This window comes from Gallus gallus, chromosome 2 (genome assembly GCF_016699485.2).
Source record: "Gallus gallus isolate bGalGal1 chromosome 2, bGalGal1.mat.broiler.GRCg7b, whole genome shotgun sequence".
NCBI lineage: Eukaryota > Metazoa > Chordata > Aves > Galliformes > Phasianidae > Gallus > Gallus gallus.
In genome coordinates this window covers 103,843,189-103,866,642 of record NC_052533.1, presented here as the reverse complement: position 1 = coordinate 103,866,642, position 23,454 = coordinate 103,843,189, and the positions used below count along the sequence as shown (strand labels likewise).

At 47.8% G+C, this 23,454-nt stretch overlaps 1 protein-coding gene across 1 annotated transcript in view; it reads right to left on the bottom strand.

Annotated features, from left to right (window-relative positions):
• Positions 1 to 22,516: 22,516 nt before the first annotated feature.
• The window catches only part of TAF4B (TATA-box binding protein associated factor 4b), a 73,298-nt gene continuing 72,360 nt past the window's right edge, over positions 22,517 to 23,454 (bottom strand). The window contains exon 16 of the transcript XR_003073896.3: positions 22,517 to 23,444. The gene's annotated coding sequence lies outside the window, so the exon portion shown is untranslated. The remainder of the gene's footprint in view (positions 23,445 to 23,454) is intronic.

Below are 23,454 nucleotides of genomic sequence, written 5' to 3'. Positions count from 1 at the left end.
GCCTTACTTGGTTTCTTCAAAGCATCATGCGAGCTTTCAGTTAAGCATCTCCCTATCGGTAAGGGCAAAAGGCAGTAACACACTCCTCTTGTGGCTGGAAGACTCAAGAAGGTTGGTTTCCAAAGACCCGGATAGAAGCTGTGCTCCAGGGTTCCCATCCAGCTGCCACCTCACCTTTTGCAGCACCTCTATGGAATGGAAAGATGTTGGAGTCAGTGAGGTGCTGTGGCGCACTGTTTTAAGGCTGAGAAAATATAAAGCATTGTTGGAGTGTCCAAATAGGTTTAAAAAGTAATACTGTGACCATGTTAGACTTTATACAACTTTGGGATTGTGTTCTAATTCCTTCCCAGGTGAAAGAAAAATAAATGAAACAAACAGCGGGCTCTTCTTATGCCTCCATCTCCTCCCTTTGGCTCAGTTCTTCAGGAGTGACTGCAGTTTTCTATTTATTTGTGATATTTCAGTTCACAGAATCTCTCAGGTTCACAAAGCCTATTTAAACACAGGAAGGCCGCAATGAGGTCTCCCCACAGCCTTCTCTTCTCCAGGCTGAACAAACCCGGTTCCTCCAGCCTGTCTTCATAGGAGAGGTGCTCCAGCCCTTGGATCATCTTCATGGCCCTCCTCTGGACCCTCTCCAACAGCTCCACATCTTTCCTATATTGGGAGCCCCACACTTGGATGCAGTACTCCAACTGGGCCCTCACGAGGGCAGAACTGAGAGGGACAATCCCCTCCCTGTCCCTGCTGGCCACCCCTATTCCAATGGAGCCCAGGATACCACAGGTTTTCTGGGCTGCAAGCACACACCGCTGGCTCATGTTAAGAACTTGGGTATTAGAAGGGAAAAAAAAAAAAAAAACCCAGCAAAAAAATACCCTGGTGTATTGGTGTATTTTGTGAAAGAGCTTTGGTTGTCGATAGTATGATCACAGCCAAACCCCAAGACACACCACGATGGCAGGAAGGCCATCAGCTGCAGTTGCTGCCATGCAGCGGGGCACAGCAGACTCCTGGCTTGAGGAGCTCCAAAATCTCAACGGCAGCACCAGGAAAGCAGAGCTAAACCCTCCCAGATGATCTCTCTCCTGGCACATTTGCTCATCTCGCAGTTGTAGCCTTTAGATGAGAGGTTTGTAAACTGCAGCAGCGTATCAGCTGTAAGCAGCGCTGCTATTCCAGGAGAAAGCCGCTTGGCTCAGGGACAGCTGCGTGCAGAAAAATTCTCTTCTGATGCATTATTGATAGATGTAAGTTAAAGCCATAGAGCTTGCAGCTTTATCAGGCAATATCTACTAAATCCTGGAAGCATGTAAGATAACCTAAATGTAATCTACTGCATACCAGCTCCTTCAGTGATGGATAGCACAACAAAAGCAGGACTAATGAAAAATTAATGAAAACAGTTACTTCCATAAGAAAAATGATCTGTTTTCTCCCACCTTTGTATTGATTTTAACTGGCCCCGTAATTGGAAGTGTATAATTTCTTCCTAAGGTGAAGAGGATTGAGGGCAAGGGAGAGCGAGCGTATCATTCTATTCATGTTTGTGACATACTTTCGGGCTACGAAAACAAAGCGCTTTCCTTAGGATGCTGAAGCCGCCTGTGAATGCAGACTTCAAGCATATTTTCTCAGCTCAGGCACACTGCCACGCTGCTTGCCTGAAACCAGATATCGCAGAGCAGAGCGCTCTGAGTGCTTTGAAATCCAGCGAGGGAGCACAGCAGAGCAGCGGTGAAGAAAATCAAACACGGTGCGCGGAACTCGGTGATTTAACATGTTGCATGCATTCAAGTTCATTTCTGATCAATCTTCCCCTTTCTGGGAAGGAAAAATCCTCGGGTTGCTCTTTGGGGAGTGAATGAATGCTGTGCTGATGGGAACAATCTGGAAGTTGGTCGGTCTTTCTACCCTTAATGATTGTACAATTCTGTTCCCTGGAGGTTTTCAACAAAAGGGTGGATGTGGCACCGAGTGATGTGACCTGGAGCACACACAGGCATGGGCTGACGGTTGGATTAGCTGATCTTACTGGCCTGTCCAACCTTCATAGCAGGGGGGTTGAAACTAGATGATCATTATGGTCCTTTTCAACCCAGGCCATTCTATGATTCGATGAGATTCTCTGTGAGCTCAAACCCACGGCACCACCTCACTCACCGGCCCAGCAGTGAGATTTGCACACCGGATGGGACAGCTGTTCCCAGTGACCAGTGCTGGTGGCCGCCCCTTCCTCTCACCGATGCCATTGAGCACAGCTGTCCTTTGGCCGAAATTGAACAGAGCATTTCTGTTTTTCCCCCAAACAGCACCACAAATCCATCTGATCTACAACTCTAGGTCTATTTTAGATTAAAGTCTTTACCTACTCAATGTTAATAAATCCATTAAGCTCAGAGGCAAAGGTAATAAATCAGCCAGGATAGGATATACTTCGTTTTGGTAGGAAAAAGTGTTTCTCAAGATGCTTAGAAAAAATGCTTCTTTCCTATTTCCCATTGTGTATAAATGAGTCTATTTCTAACTTACTCCTTGAGATACACCAGATACATGATACAGGGCTGTAATATGGTGGGAGATAAAAAGAACGGTGTTTCTGCACATATTGGTAGTAAATGTCGCCCTTTATCCTAGTCTTTTGCCAGCACCTCTCAGGCAGTATGCCTTCATTTTATGCATGCTTACACTCATGTTCTTTAACTTCAGAGCCTTAACCGCACTCATGGCTGTTGCTTGTTTGCTGTTCTCATTGGCCCGACAGCAGCTGCAATATGAGATTTGCAATCATTAAAACTTAGGGTACTTACCCCTCTTTGATACTTAGCCTGGCTTTATTTTTACTGCAGCAGTCTCAGGCAGTGTGTGCTTGTTAGGCGCTCTGCAGAACTGATGTGGGGGCTCATGGGGAACCGATGGCCACCACTTAAAGGTGCCTTCCCCACACGATGAGGGAGTGTTGCGAGGGCAGGGCTAAAAACAGAGTATGGGAGGAAGAGCGCTGCGTAAACAAGGAAGGGTCCTCATGGGGCTATAAGTCTTCAGTGATGTTTTAACAAGCCCACCATAAAGGAAACATTTAGAGCAGCCCTGGCAGCTCTGGTGTTAGGTGTGTATTTTGTATGGTTAGTGATGGCATAACATGGGAACGGCAAAGGATAAGGGCAAGTAAAATGTTTGTCAGATGAACTGATTAGCATGAACTTTTCACATAGTAAGCCACAGAGGGAGAAGAGCAGGAATTTGAGTGACAATGCATGGAGGAGAAAATGCTCCTGGTTGCTTCATTGAAAGACCAAACAGCTACATCTGTTACTGAGAAAGCACACAAATAGAAAACCCGGCCAGCCACTCAGTGTAGAGAGAAGAAAGAAAAGACAAGCTGAAAAATCCTGTTTTGTCACAGTGTTCTCATTATCTCCTTCTTCCAACATCAGTGCATTAATCATAGAATCATAGAATCATTTGAGTTGGAGAGGACCCTTAAAGACCATCTGGTCCAACTCCCCTGTAATAAGCAGGGACACCTACAGTTAGATTAGATTGCTCAGAGCCCCATCCAGCCTGACCTTGAGTGTCTCCAGGGATGGGGCATCCACCGCCTCTCTGGGCAACCTGTTCCAGTGCCTCACCACCCTCATTGTAGAAATGTTCTTCCTTACAGCCAGCCTAAATCCCCCTCTTTTAGTTTGAAACCATCTCCCCTTGCTCTATTGCAGCAGACCGTGCTAAAGAGTCTGACTCCTTCTTTCTTGAGCCCCCTTTAGATACTGAAAGGCTGCTATCAGGTCACCTTGGAGCCTTCTCTTCTCCAGGCTGAACAGCCCCAGCTCTTTCAGCCTGTCCTCATAGGAGAGGTATTACATCCCTTGCAACATTTTTGTGGCCCTACTCTGGACACGCTCCAACAGATCTATGTCTCTCCTGTACTGAGGACTCTGTATCTGAATGCAGTGCTCCAGGTGAGGTCTCACCAGCACAGAGCAGAGGGGCAGGAGCACCTCCCTCACCCTGCTGGCCACACTTCTTTTGATGCAGCCCAGCATATGGTTAGCTTTCTGGGACCACGAGGGTACACTGCTGGTTCATGTCCAGCTTACAATCCACCAGTACCCCCAGGTCCTTTTCTGCAGGGTTGTGCGCCAACCTTACATCCTCCAGCTTGTACTGATAGTGGGGGTTGCCATGACCCAGGTGCAAGACCTTGCACTTGGATTTGTTGAACCTCATGAGGTTCACCTGGGCCTCCTGTTCAAGCCTCTCTAGGTCCCTCTGGATGACATCCTGTCCCTTGAGTGTCAACAGCACCACACAGCATTGTGTCATCTGCAAACTTGCTGAGGGTGCATTCGATTCCACAGTCAGTGTAATTGATGAAGATGTGAAAGAGCACTTCTCTCAGTACCGACCCCTGAGAGACACCACTTGTCACTGATCTCCATCTGGACATTGAGACATTGATCACTGCTCTCTGGGTACGATCTCGTAACCAATCCCTTGTCTGTCAAACAGCCCACCCATGAATTCCATATCTTACCAATTTTTTTAGCTACAATATCAGTTTCTTACCTGGTCTTCCCTTCATTCTTTCTTGCTCAACACATCCTATGTACTGTAAGCAAGTACACAAAAAAATTTTGAAACAGTATAATGATCTTTTTTTGTTGTTGTTATTTTTCCCAGAAAACCATGATTTATACCTAACTGCTTTTCTTAATATATGAATATATTCTGTGTGGTTATCCAATCCCTCACTTTGAAACTTAATTGTGATTTGAGAGAAAGTGAGCATGGCAGAGCCTGACTAAAAGTTTCCTTTGGGAAGTGCCTTGGATGTTATTCTTTTGCAGGAAGAGATCTCCTCCCAAACAACAACAGGGAACTCTCACTAAACAGGGATGAATAAAACCAGAGCCTTGCGAGTGGTGTAGGAAAAATGAGTCCATTTTTCAGCTTCCTTTATGCAACTGCAACTGTTGTACTTCTTGTCTCTCTGAATACAACATTGTGCTATCTCAAAAATAAAAATAAGAAAAGCAGCAGGAAAACATCTTCCATGCTTCTTTCCGTTTACAGCGATCCAAAGAGGACACAAAGGCATTTCTCCTTCCAATTGTCTCTCTTAAGTTACGCCATTTGTGTCTGCCTCATCAGAAGGTGTTGTATCTTTTGCAAGTGAGACATCACTTCATTCTGCCCTGCTCTGATCGTAATATCTGGAGTTTTAATTCTGTCCTCTGCATTGCTTTTTCCAACCAACAGAGCTCTTTTACAACATTTCTTTTTTTTTCAGAAGGGAACTGAATGGGGATTCAGTCCTGCCAGGGGTTGAAAGCCATCGGGTTCCAGTGCTGAGCTTGATGTAATAAACTATATTTAAAGCATTACTCACAGAACATCTGTGAACAGCCAAGCTATGGCTCATAATTACATGGTATTGTTCCTGAAGAATGGGCAAGGGATCAGCAGAGCACTGAGAAAGATCGACCCAGTGCTCCTCGTGGGTCTTTTGTGGGAACCCAACATGGGAAGGCAATGAAACTGTCCTCGGTGTTGATACATTAGAAGTTCAGTCTTCATTTCAGTGGAACAGTCGCAGTACAACCATGCATGTATTTCCATACTTCTCCAAGCAAAGACATGGGTGCCTAAAGGAAGGAGAAGAGAGAAGACACCAAGGGAAGCTTCCTTCTCCAAGTGTTTGTTTTTGCTGAGGTTTTTGTTTGTTTTAATGATGGTAAACTGTCAGGCTAAATATTGATTTCTCAGCTTTGAAAACTGAAGACATAGCATCTTCTTCTGCCTTGTTCTCAATATGTTTAAAAAGAAAAATCGCTCCATGACCACATTTTCCCCTATAAAAATGTGAGCAATTAACACAGCAGGTTCTCAGTTCAATATGTATAATTTATGGTAAAATGTATGTAATTGGTCTGGCAGGCAGCAAATGCACCAACACGCACATAAACCTTTTTATGAATCCATATGTAATGCTGGATGCTGATGGATTATTACTACAGCAAGATGTCACGTTAAATAACTGATGCAGATGTACAGTAGCAAATTACTGTTTTTGCCATTTTCATTAAAAAAGAAAACAACGAAAAAAATTATTCCCATCTCCATTATTTATTGAAGAATTTTGTAATGCACTTACTGCTGGAGCATCTGGGTGCATTAAACAGACGATTTCAGTATCGCATTAGACTAAATTGCCCACAGTGGACAGCTGCCTCATTTCATCGTTCTTAGAAGGCCAAAACATGCTTCCGGAACGTGAGGCACTTGTATCCTCCAGTCCCCAAGGCTGCTGTGGCTGGTGGGCATTCCAACCGAGGGAGAGGGCACTGGGAGGGAAGAGAGCTTCTTGCCATGTAGGACACGGCCAAGCAGGAAGGCCAAACGTCCCCAAGCAGAGGAGAGAGAGCAGCAAGAGTAGGAGAGGCCAAAACCACATTCCCCACTTCATACTCATGGACCTGGTTCAGAACCTGGTGACAGAGCCCCATTCTGTGCCTGGTCATGATGGTCTGGGCCCATGGGACCTCTTGGAAGCTCAGGAACCTCTCAAGCTGCTTGCTGCCAGATGAATACATGCCATGGCAGGGGCACAGCAGTGGCACGCTGTATCACTTCCAAAGCCCCTAGAACATGGATACCCCTACTCGCAGGTATCAAAAGAGGAGGGAGGGGTGTTGGAGCAAGGGGGATGTGACGAAGGAGCCATTTGGGCCTGCCCTGACTGCCTTACTTTCTGAAGTCCAGTAGGAAGCCACAGAGTTCCTCAGCAAATAAAGAGCATCCTCCTGGGCTCAGTCCCTAGGGCATGTCCAGCAGGACGGGTAGGATAAAGGGACACCCAACTACCTTCCCCTATACATTACAACTGTCTTTTATCAAGAGACCACAAACAGCTCAGAGAGTTGTTCAGCTCCCCTGGGGGAGTCTCCTTGAATTGCTGATGAGGCTCAGACCCTGATGTCAAAGTCCAAGTGCATCCCCTCCATCCCCAACCCCAGCAGCTCCTGTGTTTCCGACACATTTTCAAACCAATGTTCCTCCACTCTTCCCTCTTCACATCTTCTTCAGACTCTCCCTGATCCCAGACTGGATTTTCCCATTCACTTTCCCACCTTTTATATCTTCCTACTCCATTAACCCATTTTTCATCATCTCCTTCTAGTTGTCTGTTCTCTTTCTTCTCCTATAATCCTGTACATTTGGATAATTTTCATTTGTACTGTTTATCATAACCACTAGATTTGTGTTTTAGCCTTGCTCTGCAAGTTAAGGTCTCCCTTTTCTATCATCTTCAGCTTTTTCTTCTCTCTCTTAATCTAGGCCAGGGTTGACAGACTTGGGATCCAGCTCAGCTTCAGTGGGAAAACTCACCAGTGATTTCCATAGGAGCTGGGGAAAAACATCAAAAAATGTTCCAATAGGAGAGGCTAAAACTAATTTTCTGGATTTGTGCATGGCCAGACTTCCCAGGCTTCTCCATGCTTCCAATACCCTGCAGCTTCAGCTGGATGCGTAGGTAGAAAGGACAGGCATTTTGGAAAGCATGGCACTTTTCCTTAGGTTACGGATCCAGCATGTCAGAGCAGGGACTTCACCTCTGGCAAGTCTTTCTTTGCTAGGCATCACGTGCGGTCCTTGCGCTACATTTTTATCTATCGGTAGTATGTTTGGAAAGAAGGAAAAGGTCTTTTTTTCCCTTTCAACTCACTTCTGAGGGCAGCTTTTAGATGATCACTTGTTCCTGGCAAGCTAGAAGTATACGTCCCATTGATCTACGTGGCACACTCCCATGTTGTCTGGAGTTGGTGCTGCCCCACAGTGTGCATCCCGTGGGCGTGCTGTGGCCTTCCCAAGTCAAAAACAATGGCAGGTGATGCCCTTCACTCACAGAGCCTGTCTAACAAAAATCCATAATATGTATTCACTGCCATTCTCATACAAGCAGACTTTGTGCTGTGAGTGCTCTCCTCAGCAAGGGTTGGTGTGGGGATGCCTGCAGGAAGCCCACTCAACACCTGCACAACTCGTGCTGGCTGCATGGCAAACACCGCTCCTGCAGCTCCAGAAATAGGCAGCCATGGCTGTTTCCAGCCTTGGGTTGTAGACAGAAAGACTCCCCCGTGACACTGCCATCACATTCAGATGGGTTTTATCCTTCACTCGTGAAACAGTATAGGAAAATAATCCAAACAGATCTGTGGAGTGAAAGAAAAATGGAGTGGCAGGTGTGTGTTTGAGCTACGCTCCTTTGTCAAATGGTGTCTGCCCAAACCTCTTCTTCTCTGTATGACATCCCATCAGAAAGAGCCCTGCTTCCAGCTCTCCTCTTCTGCGACTGCCATTGCGCTGCTCATTGCTCCTGGTGCTGCCGGCACCTGTGTCTGCCCTGATGCGATCTGGAGGCTCTCAATGTTTATTTCAATGTAAATATTTTTTTTGTTGAGAAACAAAAGGGCTGGAAAAAGGGAGGTTATGGGAATATTCAGGATGAGATAAGGAATCTGAGGCAGAAAAGAACACACCAATTACCTCAGCTCACACTCTCATCTGCCAGATGAAACCAGTTTTACCAGCTATTGCCCAAAGGCAAAACACCATAGGGCTTCTGATGTCACGTTGGCCTTTGGTTATGAGCCCGGATAAATGGGTACCTGGCGTGGGGAGAAAAAGGGCTGCGCTGCTTAACGCCAGCTTAAAGTATTTACGTTCGTCTAGCATCAATTAAAAATACCTCTGTCTCATTCTGCCTGCCTGCTATGTGGTGTTCGTTTTCTTTCCAGAACTGCTCACATTGCCTTGCCCTACAGTTTACAGCAGCAAGAGTTGGCACTTGCCTCTGGCGTGGCAGGGGAAGAGAAACCATTCCACTTTTATGCTACTCTTCCCCTGCTCTGTCTGCGCACACAGCAGCAGAGGTGTTTGATGTGCTGGTTGTCTTGGAGAGGTGATGTACCTTCTGCTGTTAATTTGCAGTGCTTCAATAGCATTAGCTTTTTCCTTAGGATTTAAATTGAATTGGTGGCATTGCTGGAGCAATACAGTGCTGTAGATCTGAACTGTGTTCAGTGTACCCATCTGTCTTTTTTTTTTATTTATTGTATTAACCCTCTTTTTCTTCCTTTTTTTTTAATTTTTTTTATTATTATTTTTACCTTTTCCTATCAGCAAAACCCAGTGAAGCAGACATTATGGTGTCATAATTCCGCATGTTTTGGTTACAAATATCCTGAAGCAAAGCTAAAGGTTTTTCATATTACTATCAAAGCAACAAACCCGCGTCTGCTTCAGCACACAGAGGGAAAGGGACGTTTTACACATAAAAGCTCATCAGTGGGTGGTAAACAGCTTTGGTCCTAATACATATTGCAAGCACTCTGCTGCGGCACAGACCGGCGGCTTGGGTAACGTTGGCTGAGACGCAACATCGCGGTGCTGTCATGGGAGCCTGACGAGGGTCCGAGCACTCCAGAAATCAGGAGAATCAGGTTGTCACCTGCTGCACTACAAACGACCCCTCTCGATTTTGAAACTTCAAGCTTTCTGCTGGAGAGCCGATAACGCTGCAAAGTAATTTAAAAGCAGAAGAGGTGGAAATCGATAGCTTGAGCAGCAGCAGTGCAGCCAGCTTGCCCCATCTCCAGCTCTGATTGTGGCTTTCCAGATGTTGGTGGCTGACTTGGTGGTGCCCAGCATGAAGCACCTCAGACCAGTCAGAGCAGCCAGACTGTGAGAACAGATGCTGAATGGCTCCTGAAAACCACAGCTCTTCACGAGTTCTCAAGCTGAACATCAAAAACTGCTAAATGCTTCACGTTTTTCTTCTTCCTCGGTGTTGCACACACTCAGAATGGCAAAAGCTTTACAATCTGAAGTCAATACAAGAGCACTGGTGTACCACCGGCTTACAATAGCATCTATTTGAAGGGGTGCTTTAACAGCCTGCAGTGCTGGAAGGCGGCTTTTCTGCACCGCTTCGAGCAAGTATGTGCCCATCTGAGCATTTGGTGGCATGGTTTATTTATCAGAACTTCAGTACAGTTTTTTTTCTCCCCTTTGACACGGGATTAAAATTAAACATCCTTAACTGTGGGAGATGAAAGCACAGCGTAGCTCATTCAGATATGTCTGAATAGATATGTGTGTAAGTGACTGTTCTTTGTGAGCTTGATCTCATGCTCCTGTATTGACAAACTGCCTCAAGACTTGCTGCAGTGGGTGCTTGGAAGGGCTTGGATGTGTGGCTACATGCCCAGAGGAGCTAAAGGTTGGACTGGACAAAGGCAAAGCTATGCAGGCTTTGATCCTTGGAAGGCTTAATTGATAGCTGTCATTGATACAAAGGCTTCTCTTTAAGGCTAAAGAGACCCATGGGGTCTGTGGCCCGGTCATTGTACCTGCTGAGCACAACACTGCTCAAACCAGACTTACAAAATACCCTGAGTTGGAAGGGACCCATGAGGATCATAGCATCATAGAATATGATGCTAATATATCCTCCACCCTTGAATACCTAGGAAGCATTCAAGGCCAGGCTGGATGGGGCTTTGAGCAACCTGGTCTAGAGGGAGGTGTCCCTGCCTATAGCAGAGGGGTTGGAACTAGATGATCTTAAGTGTCCCTTCCAACCCAAACCATTCTATGATTCTATACCCGGAATGGGAAGGGACCCATAAGGAAAACTGAGTTCAACCCCTGAAACCATGCAGAGCAACGTGAGAGCAAGATCTAAATGTATTATCCAAATGCTTCCCAAAGCCTTAACGTTTGATGTCTCATCTCTTCTCTAAAGGAGTGGAGCTGGGCCCTGGCAGTGGGAAGCTCTGGGAATACCAGCCCTTCAGGGGTCGGTTTGGGGAGCAGACATCTGCAGGAGCTCAGTTTCCCGTCTCTGTCAGAGCCCTCCAGCAGCTCCACAGGTCCCTGCACTGCACGTGACCATATTTGTACCAGTGGAAAGGAGCCGGCCACCAAGGTCTGGGGCCATCCTCAGATATCCTCCAGCCTCACTCCTGGGTCCTCCCCTCCTCCTGCTCAGGTAGCCATCACCTCACTTCCTGCCCACAAGCTTCTGTGGGTGAGGACCTCATCATATTTGCTCTACAAAGCCAGCACCCCTTTGTAACTCTGTAAGAACACAAGCAGTGTGTGAGCAAGGGAGTGTGACGGCTCACAGGAAGGAGCAGGGTGACAGGGGCTCATTGGCCAAGCTGGCCTCCTCGCCCTGTCTACTTCAACCAGCTTTGCTATGGTGGATGTCACAGCCCAGGCACAGTGAGGATCAGGGTAGCACCACTGTTACAGTATTTCTTTCTCATTTCCCAGCCGAGTTTGGCAGGGCTGAGCCTGGGCTGGTTGCTGCACCAGCACCGAGCTCTGCTGCAGGTGCTGCCCTGGCTCAGTGCCTGCTTCTGTGCTGGGGACGTGTGTTTTGAAGTCAGCTCTCACCACTCCTCAGGAATGGATGCACTGCCAGGGGTTATTTGCGCTGCCTCACGTCAGGAGTTTGCTCACCTGGGTTACCACGTCTTAGGCTGAGGGAAGTGGTGGCACTTCACCAAGGGTCTCATCCCTGGATGCTGACTCACTCAAGTTGGCCCAAAGTAGCCAGTGGGGTTGCAAGGAATACTAAACATCACATAGTCCAAACCCCTTGCCATGGGCAGGGCAACCTTCACTAGGTTAGGTTGCTCAAAGCCCCATCCAGCCAACTTTGAACACTTCCAGAGGTGTTATCTAGAAAATAAATGCTTATCCAGCAATGATCATTAAATACTCCTCTTACTGGAAGCATCATTAAAAGTACAACTTTTAACATGAACATTTTTGCATGAGCTACTTTGAAACACACCCTCATAGAATCACAGAATCGTTTGAGTTGGAAGGGACTCTTAGAGTTCATCTGGTCCAATTCTCCTGCAATGAACAGGGACACCCACAGCTCAGTCAGGTTGCTCAGAGCCCTGTCCAGCCTGATCTTGAACATCTCCAGGGATGGGGGGCATCTACCACCTCCTTGGGCAACCTGTTCCAGCGCCTCACCATCCTTATTGTAAAAAACTCATCCTGCAAGCAACAGGCAACTTTTCCTTTCAGATCCCCCCATTTTCCTTCTTTTGCAATAGCTAACAAGTTTATTGCTTTGCCTCTTGCCCTACGTGCATACATGAGTGGTGTGATGACGCTGACAGCAGCTGCCCTGCGCTTGTATCCCCAAGGTTTGGGGAGGTGGCCTAATGTGAAGCTACTGTCAGAAGGACATTCACACACAGTCTGGTTGGGTGGTGATTACAGAATGAAAGGGATGAGCTGAAACTGATGGCAGAGCTTGGGCAGTTTGATTACAAACACCGTGGTAAAGATGGCGCTGTAGGTGTTGAGGTGCCTTGATCCACAAAACTTCAATCAGGAGATACGGGAAGCAACCATGTTAGCAGCGCTTGCAGAAACATAACGTGTATAAAAGCGCTTCCATCTCCCCAGAAGTAAACAGAAATTAAAATGTGCTCTAAGTTTGCACACAGAGAATCATTAACTTCGAATAGTTAGGGACTAGAGGGAGGGAGAGAAGGGGGATTTTTGGTATTTTTTTACTCTTTTTCTGCCCCGGGCAAAATTTTCAACATTAACTAATTAATGTTTATAAAGCACTTTGCATATATAGTGCCTTTCATCAGGGGATCTCCAAGTATTAGATTATATTATCTGGAAGGCCTCAGGCCTGTGCATACTAGCCCTATAAAGTATTAGCCTTATAAACTTTAGTAATTCACTTTGTTTTTTTTTCCTTCTGTTTTTGTTGTGTTTTCTTTCTTTTCTTGGTTGGGTTTTTAATCTTCCCTCATCTGAAAATGTGCCGAGCACTTTGTCTGAGTACCTAAGGAGGTGGTAAAAATGGTGGTGCCAGCCAGAATGACCATAGGAGAAATCAGAGCCCCGTCATGCACTTCCCCACTCCTCTAATTGCTGGTGCTGGGGAGTAGCAACTGTGCCAAATTCAAATTGGACTACCAATCCCACACGTCACACAGGGTTCAGAAGGAGGCATTGGTACTGGCTGTAGAATACGCTCTGATATTAGCTCCGTGATACATGGTAATGACAGCGGGGACAGGGAAGGCATGAGAGACCTCTGATAGATGGCAACATCAGGAAGCAAAGGCAAGGTACCGGTGGGAGGGAGGAAAAAGCTTCCACGTGGGGCAGTCTGGCAGCTTTTCTGCATTGTATTAAGCCTCTGCTCTTCCAGTAAAGGCTCCGTGGTGGCTGGGAGCTGCAACCTGAGGAGGGCCATGGGAATGGAGCGTCTCGGGGCACTGGCCGTCCCTGTCCTGGCCAAGGCAGGAGGCAGAGTAACCTAGAGCCACACCAACAGTAGTGAATCCTCCATGTGTCAAATCTAAAGAGCCTGCTTGGGTGTGGGCTCGGCTGATGACTCAAACAATTACTTAACAATAGCCTGTTGCGTGAGCTGGCAGGGATGTAGCCAGGTTCACAATGGAAAAAATGTGTGGGCATTTCTGCTGCAGCGAAACACACGGGGAGCAGACTTGCTGCTGCATGTAGGAGCTACCAGCAGAGAAAGCAAGGCCTTGGGGAGCAGAAACTTGACAGGGACAAAGCAGAGGATGTCTTTGCCCTTACTTGCACGTCTTACAGGTGGAATTCCCCCAGCTGAATTTAGCTGGGTAAGGGCTGCAGCTCCGAAGCCAAGGAGAGAGCAGCAAACCCAATCTTTCAAAGAGTCAGCGGTATTCAGAAAGGGAGAACAGAGCCATCCCCTCCAAGGCCATCTGGCCTAGACCAAAGGATCCCTGTGCGGTGGAGGTTAGCAGTGGAGGGTGGGAAATCCCCGTCCTTCAAAGGAGGAGAGGCTGATGGCACACGTAGCAAAACCAGATAGGCATTGCTTCACATAAACAGCTCTTCCAGAGCCTGCACGCACTGAAGAACTCGATGGAGAGCTCGAGATGAGTAAAGTTATTCACTTACCACTCACAGACTGACACCCTGAGTCCCAAAATGACAGTTGTGGGTAGGCAATTCCAGGGGAAGAAGCAGCTGGGAGAAGTGTGCAAGGGGCGAGAGGAATGGTTCATCAGCTGCAGTGCTGGCAGCAGCAGGAAGAGAAAATCTGTATTCAGGAACTGGATAAGTGGGGATGGCTTTGCCATAGAGTGAGGTGGCCCTCACCCCTGCAGCCAACACTACCCTCAGTGCCCAGGAGGCTACAAGTGGTGCTGGCAGGTCTGCCAGAAAGCATGTATCCCACAGGCTGCTCTGTGGTAGAAAGCAGCAGTGGGTCACAATGGCCAGCTGTGGATTTAGCATGAAGAGAAGGCTAAACTTCCCTCTCTGGAGACACTGCACTGAAGCTATAGGTTTCATCACCTCAATCCAACCAAGATTGCAAGCTGAAATACCGAGCATGATCCCAGTGAGCCCTGAAAAGGGCTCTGCCAGCCTCTCTCCCCTCAGGTAGGTGTGGTATTGGGAGGAGCAGAGCAGGAGCTTCTCTGGGTGTGGTTGGGGCTGCCCCCCGGGCTGTGGCTGTGTATTTCCTTGGATCTTTGCGTGCTCTGGGCTCACCATCCACACTGCTTTTGTGCTACACACATGGTGTGTCTCCTGCTAGTGAGTGTAGAAGCAGAGCTGTGTATTCATATCAGAAAATGAGAGTATCTACCAGATAGAGGCAAGCGGGCATGTTTACAAGGTGCTGCTGGCTGTGTATGTAGGCACTATTTTCACCTCTTCTTTGATACAGACTTTTACCTCCAGGACAGGCTAACATGCTTGGTCCTCTGGGCCAGGATACGCCCACACCAGTTTGTTGTGCAGCAGGAGAGAGTGTGCAGTGCTACTGGCATGACCTCCAGCTCAGCTCATCCATAGAGATCGAAGCACCTTCTTCCTTTTACCCAGCGCAGGGAGCAGACACTGCTGAATGAGGCCCTGGTGAGCCCAGCATGACAGCTCACCGGGTAACATCAACTGGCTTTGAGTCATCCCTGCCCTAGCAGCCAACCAGCTCATCAGCTGACCTTGCAACAGCTACTACTGCTGTGAGGTGTTAGCGGTTTCACTGCCCACTGGTTGTTGTCTCTGCCCATCGGCTTGGAAGTCATCCGCATTCCTCCTCCATGGAGGAGTTCTACAAATGCTTCAAAGCTTTGATGGAGAAAGCCGGGTGAGGTTTTACCCATGGCAGCTCCACCCTTTAGTGGAGCAGGTGCACAGCTGCTGCAGACAGGGCTGGGAGAGCTGGAACTCTGTGGCTGCTCTGCCCATTTGCATGCAATTCCTTCTAGCTGCAGAATGCTCTCCCAGTGATGGGTAATTTGCCTGAGGAGCTCGGGAGGAGCCACACAGATGGGGATTTCCCCACGCTTCACACCAGTGAGGCCCTGTGGGGTTGCTCGTGTAACTGTGAGCTGGGGCATGAGTGACAGGGGAGCAACACCACAGGGTGAGAGTGACTGAAGCAGAATACATCGGTGCAGTGCCAGGATGTAACATTGCCGTGCGTTGACTTGGGGAGAAGGCCTCATGGTGCTGCACAGGGAGTTATCTCCCAAGAGGTTACCTTGTGTGTCCTGCAGCGTGCACAGCTGGAGCTGAGCAGCTGACGTTCCACCAGAGAACCTGTGAGGACCAACCATGGCGCTGGCAGTGGCTGAGGGACTCCAGAAGGGCAGACAAGAAAGGACTTGCAGCGAAGCTGACTCTGCAAGGCTGAGTTGGGCAACAGCAGTTTAGATCCGTGATACATCTGGAGGCCCTCAAGTGAGGCAGCAAAGGGAGGAAGCTGCTGCCTCCTGGCAGCACAGGAGGTGTGGGTGGGGGCTGCTTGCCACCTGGGGGCTTGGGCTCCAGCTGATGGGGTGATTTCAGCCTAGCACCCCAGGAGTGTTCCTTTGCTGGTTAGTTTTTTTCAGGGTGACTTTAGGGAAAGGGCTGTTAATGCGTTCTCCCAGACAAAATGCCTTCAGCAGTGTCTTGTGTGCTCTCACAAGAGCAGAAAGCAGCAGGACAGACCCTGTGTGTGATTATGGTGGGTTTACTGGAGAGGGGCAGGAATGGCTGGGGCATGATGGAACACTTGGCCAAAAGTTGCCATCATTGAGAAACAAGGCTGTGGCACTCCCTCATTCTCGAGGAGGAGGAAGAGGCTGTCACAGCCTGCAGCATGGTCATTAGTTTTGGTGTAAGGCTTCCCAGGGCAATCTCTGGTCATTTGTGCTCTTCCAAAACGTCAGTAGCTCTTCCTATCTCGAGGAATGCTGTTTTAGTTGTATAGGCCCAGTCTGTGCAAGTGTTTGAAGGACTCCAAGAGATGGCTCTGTCTCATTCAGCTCCATGGGTCTAAACTAGAGACCCCAATTCCTCACCACCCATCTACCAGGGCTCAGTCTGCCTGCAGGCAGGGCGGCAGTGGGAGGAACAGGGACAGGGAGCACAGCGGCCATGCAGGCTAGGGGCACTGGGAGGTGGGGACGAGCATCTGGTGCTGAGGAGGATGGGTTCCTGTGAGCCTTGCCACCAGCTCACCCTAGGGCACAGAAAACAAGGAGGGAAATACCCTTCAGAAACTGCCCAGATTTCATAGTTGAATTTTAGACCACCAGTCTTGTGATTCCTGGAGATCTGATTCATGCGTTTTGAACACAGGGGTTTGGCAATCCTGCGCTCGCATTTCGAGCCGTTTCCCAACCCCTTATTTTCCCCAGAGGCGTTCTTACTTTTCGCTTTTTCACTCCCATATACAGGAAACAAAGTGCTCGGGGGGCTCCAGGAGTTCTAACCGACAGCAAAACCCATCCATTAAGTCCGCTCACTGAACAACACACACACATACAAAAATCCCCCACAAGTTCGCAGCCCACAGGAAGCAGGGAAGCTGGCAGCAGCTCCTCTCCCCTCCCTGCCCTGAGGCAGCAGGCGCTGCCCAGCCCAGGAGCCCCTTCCCCAGCTCCAGCCGGGGCCTATGGGATGGCACTAAGGGCCTCTCTGTGGTTACGGGATAGAGTGGCTGTGTTTTGGGGCTGAGCATGACTTTGAGATCCATATTCAGTCCGGGAGCAAAACATCCTGTTGTGGTGTTGTGTTTTTTTAAGGCTGAAGGATTTGGGGTTGCTCTGGGGAGACCTTAAAGGAATCTTCTTAAAGGGGCCTCCAGGAAAGATGAGGAGGGAGCTTTTATCAGGGAGTGTAGTGATAGGACAAGGGATAATGCCTTTAAATTACAAGAAGGTGAGTTCAGATTAAGCACAAGGAAGAAATTCTTCACTCAGAGGGTGGTGAGGCGCTGGCACAGCTGCCCAGAGAAGCTGTGGTGCCCCATCCCTGGAGGCGCTCAAGGCCAGGTTGGATGGGGCCCTGAGCAGCTGAGCTGCTGGGTGGCAGCCCTGCCCACAGCACGGGGTGGGACTGGGTGGGCTTTGAGGTCCCTCCCAACCCAAACCATTCTGTGATTTCACTGAAATCTTTTTTTCATCCAGCTGTTGTTGGACCTATATATTTATCAGCACAGATATCAATCAGGGAATAAGTGCTACCTTCATGCAGAGAAACAACATTAATTACACAGAGCCTCTCTGCAGTGTGCCACTCTGCTTCCCATGGGCAGCCTGAGGCAGGCAGAGTGCAAGGAAAGCCCCACGCCCTGGGGAGTGGAGGCTGTTTTCAGTTCCCTGTGAGAGGCATCCCTACCTGCTTGGAAAGAAAAGTGCAGTCAGAGAGTGAAGGGAGCCCCTCTATGACACCCAGGGCTTGCATGCAATGGGCAGCACCAAATTGCCACCTGCTGCAGGGGTGGAGGAGATGCGCAAGATGTAGCTTTGTTGGAGGGCTTGGGACACAACTATGCGCCAAGGAGATCCCCAAAGTGTGGCATAGTGGGAGGGGAATTACCAAAACTACCTGCAGGGAAATCCCAGATGCAGGGATGTTGGTTGTTGGGCTGCTGAGAAGCGCTTCCTTCTTGCTGCGTTTGTTGCAGTGCTGCAGAAGCCTAACAACAGCAAGTTTTTGTTGGCAGTACAGCAAAGCACATCTTGAAGGAGACATCTAAGAGAGAAGAGCTTAATAGCTTAAAATAGCTACAGCTGGGTGGGACAGCCCTCCTCCTCCTTTTTGTTTTTGATCCCAAGAGGGGTCTAGGAGAAAATTGCTCCACCTCTGTTGTCCTCCAAGGAAAGGGGAGTCCGTGTCTCTGACACCTCAGGAGGGCTGGAGGGTGGGGGGCACTGCGGTGATGGCACACAACATTGCAGTCAGCGTTCCCAAGGCTCTCCAGACATCCCATCCCAGATCTGTAAGCTCTCAAGAGGTAAAGTGTGACATTGCCTAACAGTTAACAAAGATCACAGGAAGAGGAAGTAACTGAACCCTCTTTTAGTTCTGTTGAATCATTTCAACACACATGGAGGATATCCAAGTGCTTACCATTTCTGTCTGCATGGAGGACAACAGGTCTGCCATAGAGATCTGTGACCCTACAGTCCAGACATGTGACAGCTGAAGAGTTGTTCGTGCACATGCCCTCCTATGGAAGGAAACCAAGGCATTCAGACTAGAGAAAGCTGGGATAGGACGGTTGTCATTTGAGGGAGAAAAAATACTATTTCAGGCATGGAGAAAGCTTTGGGGAAGAGATGTGCCTGTGGAGCTGTGAAAGATGAGGTTGGGAACACCCACTCTGGCCACTGTGAGGCCATGGGAGCCTCACTCAGGTCACTGCACCCTGACTTCAGGCAGCCAGATTTGAGGCTCTTAGCTCAAAAAGCCAAGGAGTATTTATGCCATATCCCCAAGTCGCCAAGCCCCTTACGTGTGACATAACACCCTCAAGGGAATCTGGAGACCTCAGCATGCATCAGCGAGCTCTGGGGAGCCGAGGGGCAGGGCAGGCCCGGCTGTCATCAGAAACTCAGCTTTCACTCAGAACTGCAAAAACTTCAGCTTGTTACAGAGAAAAAGCCCGAAAGAGCAGTCATGTACCCCAGAAGCTGAAGGAGCCTCACCCAGGTGTAGCGAGGCCTAGAAGAATTGGATCCTGGCAAACTCTTCTTAAGTTTTGTCTTGATCAAGCATATAGAGACTTAAAAAAAAAAAAAGAAAAGCAGCTTCCTGACTCACTCTCTTCCCAAGACTGCCCTAGCCCAGAGCATTTTCCCTGCCTTGGGAAGTGTTGCAAAATTTGAGCTTGCCCTGGAGGTATCTCTCACTAATTACTGGATATCCTGGTTTTGTGTAAGGACACAGCCAGAACCTTCCCACAGGTTCTTCTTTATGGCATGGGAAAAAAAACTAGAAACACTGATTTCTGTTTCGGCATCCTACAGCAGACTACTGAGAAGGGCTGATTAAACACTCAAGGGGATCTCTTTCTGGAGCCATCCTCTCCAGCTCCAGGGCGTCACTCACCAGCAGTCTCTAAGAAGCAAGGAATTTCAAAGGCAAAACCCACTTAACTTTTAATATTTGCCTTTCGTACCTGAAGCCTGGGTCACTTTCAGGTTTTTTATTTTTTCGCTGTAATGAAGAAGGTCAAAACTTTCAAGTGAGAAGCAAAGGCTCTGAGAGCTCTCTGAGACGAGACCCGTTTGAGTTTGCACCACCTTCCAGCCATGTTGCAAAGGGCTAATGAGCCAGCTGGTGAAAGGCAGAGTGCAGAAAATTACAGCCCCAGCCCTGACGAGAGGTAGCGCAACCCTGATGAGTGTGTCAGTTCAATGCTAGGCAGATGGGCTGTAAGCCTCCTTCCACGTTTGTTTTCTCATCAGTACAAACTGCTTCAGCTTTGAGATAGTGAACAGGTCATGCCATATCTACTCATCCCTCCCTCAGCATCAGTCAGGCCACTGATTCCCATAGAAACAACACATTCCTCCACGTCTGGGAGCACTCCAGCTGTGTGCCTGGAGTACAGTGCTGGGCTGAAGTTGGTGGTCACCTTTCATGCTATTCCTTCAAAGTGCAGTGATAGGATTACAGGGGATTTCTCCAAATTTTGAGAAACATAGAGTGAAAACTGCCTTGAACGGGAAGTAACAATTTAAGGATTTCTTCCCAAGTAGTAATTATCCAATAAGTCTGCTTCATTAAAAACATAGCCTGCGTACACATACCCACCTACCTTGATGGATCTTTTTTCTAGAAGGGCAGTTTTCTGTAATTTCTGTTAGGAAAAAAAAAATAAAAAATAGCCTACACCAGAAAGCATGTAAACGTAGTTAATACAGTAATAGCTACAGCTAATAGCCAGCGTTGTTGAGAGAAGAGAGCTCAGTTCTCAATCACGTTCTCCTTTCCCTACCTTCCCTCTTGAGTACTCCAGCTCATCAGCTGTTCAAGGGAGTCTTTATTCTCTGCACAGTTTTGCACAGAAGTATCAAAGGATTTTAATATACCGACACTTGCAACTTCAGGAATTTCTCTCTCCTTGTTGCTGGAGTTTCACATCCAGGAGCTGTTACACCTCAGATGTTAGAGGAAGTCGCGCATTTCTTTTAAAGATAGGTTTGCATCTCAAATTGATTTTAGAATAACATTCTCTGTGATCTAGTAGGGAGAATAAATTGTTTACCGATAATTGTAATTCTTAAGGAAAACACCGAGCTGCTGAGAGGAGGATGACTTAGTAGCGTTGGCACTATCCACAGAGATCAGCAATGTGGTGCAGGAAAGAGAACGGATGAGTGTCAGGTACCCTCAAGTAGGGTTGTAGGCATGAATCACAGAATGGCCCAGGTTGGAAGGGACCTCAAGGATCATGAATCTCCAACCCCCCGCCACAGGCAGGGCCGCCAACCTCCACATCTTAATACTAGACCAGGCTGCCCAGGGCCCCATCCAACCTGGCTCTGAAGAAAGATACCTGCCAAGAAAATGTCTTGTAAAAAGTTAGAAAGACCTGCTGCTGCAAGGACCTGTCGAAAACCCTTGAATATAGCAGGGTCTAGTGGTAGAAGCCTTGGCCACCATGAAACACAAACTTCCTGTGAGAATGAAAAGAAAGCCCTGAGGAGACTTTATTGCAGACTCTTAATACTTAGAGGAGACTTATAAGAAAGATGCAAAGAGACTTCTTGCAAAGGCATATCATGATAGGACAAGAGGTAATGGGAGCTGTGAAACAGAGGATCCTGAGAAGGGACAGGGCTGCACAGTTAGCAACTAACGTGCAAGAATAGTTGCAGACAGCAGTGATCAGCTCATGCCTATAGCAGAAAAGGCACTAGGAACCATGACTGATCCATCTTGGAAGGAAAAATCTGGGTTTCTTGCCTCTGCCTTCAAAATAAGAGAAAAGCCCCAGAGGGGTGCTTGGCTAGCTTGCAAAGGCCTGCACCACGTGAAACACAGGCCTCGTGACTTGCTGGTATGCAAGGCAGCCTTCCTACTGGAACACCACTGACTGGTGAAAAAGAGCCAGTGCCAGAAATGGCAAAAGGTCAGGTGTGATAAGCTCTGCAGACTTTGTACTACTTCTGTGCCCATCCGAGTGAAGCTTTCACTGTGGATTCCAGTAACCTCCAGAGCTGCAGGCTCCAACCCTGAGTCCATGGATAACAATCTCAGATGATGTGCAGACATCAAGTGTGGTACATACAGAGGTAAACATGTACAGTGCTTGGCCTCAGAAACTCAGCAGCTCTTTGAAAAGTTACTGAGAGCAAGTCCAATCACTTGGGCTACCCCTTTAGGGCATCCTCATTTGCTTTTGTCTTTCCTTCTTAATCCCAGTGATCGCAAATGAAGAGAAAAGCAAAGAGAACACAGCAAACAGATGAACCTGGAGAGCAGCTGGCAGCATTTTTTCCAGGCAAAGTGCACTCACATGGCAGGACACAGGTGCCTACAAGAGAGCAGGCCTAGAACAACTTGATGCAAACAGTAGCCTTAAGCTACTTGTGTCAGTGTCCAAGAGAGCACGATGGCTTTGAGGAATCATCTAGCGGTCTCCCAGGCCCCTGCTACCTTCCTCATTAAACCTAGAACAAGGCTGCAGGGCATGTTTGTGTGCTTCAGCTAGTCCTTCCCAGGGGGAGAGCTGGAGTCAAAGACTGTGCAAAGAGCTGGCAAGTGGATTCAGCATTAAGACTCAAAAATGGCAATAAAGGATAAAAGCAGCAGCGGGAGAAAGAGTGCAAGGCCCCTTTTGTCCCCAAATAACTTAGAAAATCCAGTGTAGTACAATGTTGTTAAAATAGTATTAATCAAGAGCCAGTAACAACAGCTTTCCCCCACACAACTGGATATACTGTTTTCTCTGAAGGCAAAATACTTGAATGCCATGGATAGTTCCCTGGACAGCTTGGTGCATCAGAAAGAGGCACTACACTAACAGACCATCTGGACAGCAAGAAGTGCCTGGAGTAAGCTTTAGACCCATTGCAGCATCCATGGCATAAGTGGGTCTGCTGCTAAGTGCTGAGGCTGGAACACAAGCATCCCAGCAACCAAGAAGCATGGGAGAACAATGTCAGGGTTCATCTTCATCATCTCATAACTGAGCTTTTATTGTGTAAACAACAGTTCACCTCCCTATAAATGATGGTGAGTCTGGGAAAAAGGAGAAGATAATCCCATGGTCATCCCTCCTTTAACTCCTGGTGTGGCTGAACAAAGAGGTCACTTGCTTTTCTCAGAAGCAGAAGTGAGCTTGAATGAGACATGGGCTGAACCCTCAGGAAGAAGACAAGTGGTTTTAGCCTTTGCATCTTCACCAAGGCCTTGGCTCCTTCTGTCTGAAGTCAGGCCTGAAACTGCTGAAAAGCTTTTGGAAAACGCCTGCTCTTCCTCCTAAAGTTTTGAACAGAGACAACATGAAAGCACGTAATCTGCGTTGCAAGCAGGCAATAAAAACATTCAATTATCTTTTAAAGTTTACTATGTATATCTATTTATCATGTAATTTATTTTCTTTAGTACCTTTTATTTTAAACGTCTCATTGGTTTAAAGAACAGGCAGGCCCATATGCAGATGCTCATCTGTGTTCTCCTACCTGCACTTAATTAGTTGTGAGTTGCTTCAAAAACAACTTAGGACAATGATTCCACTGCACATTGCTGAGGTCTGAGAAGCTTCCTGCGTTTCTACTTCCCGGAACACGTGCTAAGTACTTCTGTTCAGCTGATTAAAAAAAAACCCAGCTCTGTGCTGACTGACAGGGGAAGTTGGACAAACGAGGGGTTGCTTTTACTCTCTGCCCCCCTCCCCATCCACTTGCCTTCAAGTAATTTTTTGCTCTGTCACCCAGTTCTGTTGAAAAAACGTTAGAAAACAGATGCTTATCATTAACACTTCAAGTTGGGTAACCGTGCCAATCACCGTGATGGGCAGATAGCTGGGGCTCGTTCTCAGAACCATGCCATTAGTCATGGTGATGACAGCTTCAGACGCTGAATTTCTCATGCTAGGAAATA